Raw genomic sequence first — 6,010 nt, 5'->3', positions numbered from 1 at the left:
CGACCACGACGAGACTCGAACTCGCAATCTTCTGATTCGAAGTCAGACGCCTTATCCATTAGGCCACGCGGCCGATATAACAAAATGATAAAACATAAGCTATATAATAATAATGCATTTGTAAACTACTTGACTGTACAGGCTATGAAATTCAATAACATAATTATTATTATGTTAGTTTTAAGTTCTAACGTCACGACGAAGGTGTGTGCACAAAAATACTTCCGCCGTCGTGTGTTCTTATCATTTAAATGATCTTTTCACTTACTTCTATTTAATAATGCTGCTTTCTTGCGAAATGTTTTTGTTTCTTGTCCACTCAGGAATTTCTACACTATTTATAAAAATGCATGTGATCTGTAGCATTCTGTTATAAGTCATAGAACCCCTGAAGCAACCACATGCAAGATGCATGTCGAGAACGATAATAATGTTTAATATCAAGTAAAAAACCGGTATATGCAATAGAAATGTAAATGAAATTCATTAATTTCTAAATCGATTGAATATGACGTTTATATCATGCATATCAATTAAGCCTGACTTAGGGGAAACGCCCGAAGGCTTATCGAGTCGATTATCGTGCATGTTTTGTAAGAAAACCCATCACTGACGCTGTGTGAGGAGAAAATTCGAACCTTTTACCTCCCGCAGACCATTTACACGTCGCACCAGAAGATCATATAGTCTTGCCTATATTGCACAATATTGTACTAAACCACTAGAAATAATGGCAACAGCACGGTATGGATGCTCTTGCGTTGATTCATAAATAATGGGAAAATAATCCCTTAGAAATGAGTTTTGGATCAATGATTCATTTATAAGACAAGGTCTGTGTGCTATCTGGCAAATCTATCCTGTAATAACATCCTTGTTAAGGGTTATATGATAAAATTAAGCCTTTTTGAAAACCTGGATATAAAATACCAGTCTTACAGTTCAGGGGTGGAACCGAAGCATCAAACGGCAGCTGCCGCATCCTCGACAAAACATCTAAAACACAACAAAGTACACTTCTAACTTTAACTGGCATGTAAATTGAAGTGGGTTGGCTATTATTTTTTCATTTACTTTTCAAAAGCAGCAGGTTTTGCATCTAAAAATGTAATAAACATTAACTCATAAAAGTTGGAGCTCTACGCCCGGTGCCATTTTCTCCGATTGCGTGCTTGATTTATTACCAGAACTCTGCTGCACATAGAATATATTATTTCCGAAATGTAAATGTAATATAACTCTATACACTCTGTCTCTTCAGTAATTCTTTATTTCATATCAAGCGGTTTTATTTCGGTTGGTAACCATAATTATTCTGAGTAGGGTCTTTTTTTCTCCTGAAAGCATTTATTTCGTTTTCCTGGATTTTATACAAATGATGAAACAATGCAGGATAACGTTACTGTTTCAGAAGGAAAAAAGAAAACGTTTGTGAACCATGAACGATAATTTTAGAATGCCGCTCTACTGAAATTCATACAAAAAAAGAAAAATGTGAAAAGGGGTAGGACGTCTAAAAACAACTCCGGTTGGTAATGGTTGTGGGTTCGAACCACTATGAGGGCTACCTACACAATTCTTCAACTAGGAACAGGCATCAGTCAAAAGATCATGAAGCAGTCACTTAAAGTAGTTGAAAGCAGCTAACATAAAGCGTTCGCACTTCCGGTTCAATCAGACCTAGTACAGGTTCTGGTAAATCTTCATGTTAAAATAACAACACATCAAGCTAGCATAACAACAACTTGTGCATACGGACACTCCTTGAAAATACAGATGCACCTTATTAAAACTCCAACATTAAAAAATTAAGATCGAATCCTGCATGTCTGTTTTGAATTTTGCTCACTTCATTCAAAGATATCCCTGGGGCAGAAGTAAAACCTACCTATATTTCTTCCACAATATGTAATCTAAAGAGTGAAGGCAAAATAGAGAACTTTTACCGCATGTAACTCAGTATTTTTAAAGATATCTAACTCTACCCCTCCTGTTTCAGAGGTAAATTCACTTTGCACAGCAAGAAATCGCTTATCAAATGAAATTTTTCCACTTTTGTACAATAAATCAATAATAATCTTGAAAGAAGTTAAAACTTACTAAAAGAATGAAAATAAGGGGGAAAAAAGTTTGGTCCCAGTGTGGCTTGAACCTACGCCCCCTGAAAATTGCAGTCAAAATAGGTTTATGGTAGGAATTGAATACCCTTCAAAAAGGAGGTACTCTATTACGGGTCTAATACCTTAATACAGATACGTTTGCCTAACTACTGACATTTTTAGATAATGGTATAATCATGTAGTAAAAGCCCAGCCCGCCTTGTAAAAAGCAGCCATATCATGGAAGGACGCATACTGTAAACGTAGGCCCATTTTGTAAAGAAGGTCACAGTGAAACGTAAAGCCACTTTGTCTTGTAAAGATGCATATTGCAAACGTAAGCCTCACACGGACGCGTTTTGTAAACGCAAGTCAATTTAAACTTCTTAAATCTTGTAAGGACGCGTATTGTTAACGTAAGTCAACCTTGCAAGTCTTGTGAGAACGAGTATTGTAAACGCAAGCCTATCTTGATAATTTTGTTTTGTTAAACGCAAGCCCACCTTCTTGTAAATACGCGTATTGTAAACACAAGCCCATTTTTCATATAGATTTTGTAAGGATGCGTGGCATTGTAATCACAAGCCCACCTTTCATATCTTGTAAGGACAAGTATTGTAAACGCACGTCTATCTTGAAGATTTTATAAGGACAATAAGCCCATCTTGCTCATCTTTTAAAGACGAACATTGCAAACGCAAGCATCTCCTTGCACATCTTGTAAGTACGAGTGTTGCAAACTCTCATTACGGACACGTATTGTAAACTCAAGCCCATGTTGCACGTCTTATCAGAACCAGCATTCTAAATGCAAGCCTACCTTGCACATCTTGTAAGGACAGGTATTATAAAAACAAGTCCACCATGCACAACTTGTAAGGAGGCGCATTGTAAACGCAAGCCAACTTTTTGCTTATCTTGTAAGAACACGTATTGTAAACGCAAGCCATATGTGATGAATAAATGAATATCTTGTAAGGAGGCATATCGGAAACCATGCTTGCCAAACATCGACATACCGTGTCAACGTTGAAAACAGACAGACGTTGCATTTACAGGCACGTTGTCTATTTTTTATAAAGTACACAATGAAACGTTTTCTATTTGTCCTGATAGGATCAAAGAATCTAGCGAATATAGGGTGATGTATTGCTTCTGTCACTGCTTACGTTCTGTCGACAGGTGGAGCGTCGCATGAACTTGATGAAGGCCAGTAAAATATAAACAGTATCCCTGCGCGGAGTTTGTTAAAGTATATTCTAAGCTTGTAACAACCTACAAGTAGTTGTATATAGTTCCGTGAAAGAAAACGTAAGAAACTTTCGTGTATATTCACTTATTCCATGACGATGCTTTACTGAGAACTACTTTTTGATGTTGTGATTAACAGTTGCATAGGAAACCGCTGGTTCTTATTTGCCACTTTCGGCGTTACAATTTGCATGCAACATTTTTGGCTAGAATAATTCTCCGCCGTTATTTTTTTCTTTTTTAATATTTGGACGATCGACCCCGCCGCGACGTCACCCCTAAAGCATAACGCTGTTATAACAGTTAATCAATAATTGTGAAGGTGCTATTAAAAGAGAGAAAACAAGAAAATGAGAAATTAGAAAACAAAGTCTGATGATATTAGTTCTACAAGTCTGAGTGAATATAAAATGTACTGTGTTTGCCAGTATACTTAATCTTTAAAACTAGTTTATAAATATTTGAAATTCGAATGGACCAAATTTCAGCAAATATTATAGGTCTCTACAAGAAAGAAGAAAGGAAATATGTACGCCAGTATGTTTGAAACGATTTGTATATGCTAACCAGGCGTCCCACTGAGCTGCTTTATGAGGTCCTGTTGTCCTCATTGCATGCATATTATATTATTATTATTATTATTATTTTATTATTATACCAGATTTATATAGCGCCCTTTTCAAGATATACACGCTTAAAAGCGCTTTACATATAGCAAACGCAGTCACACAGGGCGCGAAATTCATCCTCTACTAGTACAGACACAGAGCGATCTGACCAGATGGACAGAGTGAGAGTACAGGCCTCTAAGTTGGTTGGGAGACACTCGAGAGCATCTCAGAAATTTCCAGTGTCTGGACCGGGATTCGAACCTATGAATTGACAGTCAAGGGTGTTACCACTAGACCACCGGCCCACCATATCTGTTTTGGTTTGTCGTTAACTTTTTCTGTGAATATATTCTATAGCTACACAGCCATAGTAACATACTTTATTGTGAAGAGTTGCGTCCAAGGGGTTGCATTATATAGATGTGGCATTCTCGAAAGAGGCCAGACCTTTTGTATCTTTGGTTTTGAGCCCTTACAAGAAGGTGGGCATCATAAATAAGATGTACATAAAAAGGCCACTTCACTCACCTCGGAGACACAACAGCAGGATTATGAAGACCGCTTGAGATCACTTAGGTAACAGACGTTAATATTTTGACAAGATAGATACTTTCAAACACATGAATGGACATTATTTCAATAAGAATAAAATATTTACAGTCAGAAACAATTCGGCAACAAGGGGAATTCAGCTAAAATTGTTCAAAGAATGAACCTAGACTAAATGTGAGGACGTTTTAAGGTCACAAAAGAACGATGGACCACTAAAATTCCTGCACAATTTAATAGTAGCTTTATCCAAGAGCAGATTATTCAATTTAAGGTCAAGCTCTGAATTATTTTGCATACATTACAATCGGACACTGTCTGCATAACAAGGCAAAGCTGGTGCCAGAGGCTGAAGAAGACAGTATTCTTCCAGAAGAGGACCTCCGGTAACTTATTCTTTCAAGACGCCGAATTCTCTAGAACCCTACCAAAAAATATAGAAATATTTATATTTACCCACTTATTATTTCCATATCTTTATCTTGAATATTTGGCCTGCTTCATTTTCACCTTCACGCCTGACTTCTGATGTTTTATGTGGCGTCTTTGCGCAATGTTGCCAGTAGTCAGTATGACAAACAGTCATGCGTGCACGGTCAACTTAACCTCGCCGCATTCTGTCATTGTCAGGTGAATTGTTCTCCTTCATAACATTTTGTTCTGGCAATTAGACAATTTAGATATCGCTTGTTTCAATGATAACGACCTTTACATTTAGGACAACTTTAGCTGCCCATGTTTATAGTAAACTGACGACTTTGTGTGCCTGTCGGCATTGTCATAAGCATCCCCATGTTTGAATTAAGATATTAAGAGAAGATGCACAAACGTCTTGAAAAAACTTTCGCATGAAATAAACACATAATACTTTATTTATGTATATTATGTATAAATTATTTTAAGTTAAATCATTACTTATTACGACTACTATTATCCAAACAATTCTTTAGCAGGTTTGGTACCAACTGGCCGCGTGGCCTAATGGATAAGGCGTCTGACTTCGAATCAGAAGATTGCGAGTTCGAGTCTCGTCGTGGTCAAGCAATTTTGTTAGTACAAATAGCTTCCTGATCATTGTAGATTAGATAATTTTCCCGTACGTTTATTTCGCGATTTAGGTTTAGCAGTACATCACAAAACAACATAATTTTGTAGTAAACGAACAACATCTTGACAAACGACTTATCTGTCCAATACATGTTTTACTGTTCTGTCCCATAGAATTGGACACTAAAATATTCTAAAGGATTTGTTCCCCTTTAAAAAAAGAATGCCATTTGTAAAGAAATAAATGTAAACAACTGTCAAAAACGTTATTTTACACAGTTATGTAAAGTTTAAACACTGGTACACTGTTGCAAATGCATCAAAATGAAGACATGTAACAGCTTTTTTTAAAGGCGTTGAACTGTCCAGAAAAGTGGTCCCTTCGTGCAGTCCCTTTACGGAATTCAATATATATGTGAGTAAATTGACAATGGTTTTGCAGAATAATATACA

The 6,010-nt window shown here is 36.6% G+C and overlaps 2 non-coding genes across 2 annotated transcripts; one reads left to right on the top strand and one right to left on the bottom strand.

Moving 5' to 3' along the window:
• On the bottom strand, window positions 1-73 carry Trnar-ucg (transfer RNA arginine (anticodon UCG)). The gene has a single exon. It is a non-coding gene; the product is annotated as a tRNA-Arg (tRNA).
• Window positions 74-5,477: 5,404 nt separating this feature from the next.
• Window positions 5,478-5,550, top strand: Trnar-ucg (transfer RNA arginine (anticodon UCG)). The gene has a single exon. It is a non-coding gene; the product is annotated as a tRNA-Arg (tRNA).
• Window positions 5,551-6,010: the final 460 nt, after the last annotated feature.

The sequence above is a fragment of the Mercenaria mercenaria genome, chromosome 11 (genome assembly GCF_021730395.1).
Source record: "Mercenaria mercenaria strain notata chromosome 11, MADL_Memer_1, whole genome shotgun sequence".
NCBI lineage: Eukaryota > Metazoa > Mollusca > Bivalvia > Venerida > Veneridae > Mercenaria > Mercenaria mercenaria.
The sequence above is the reverse complement of the archived record's forward strand: the minus strand, read 5'-3'. Positions and strand labels throughout refer to the sequence as shown.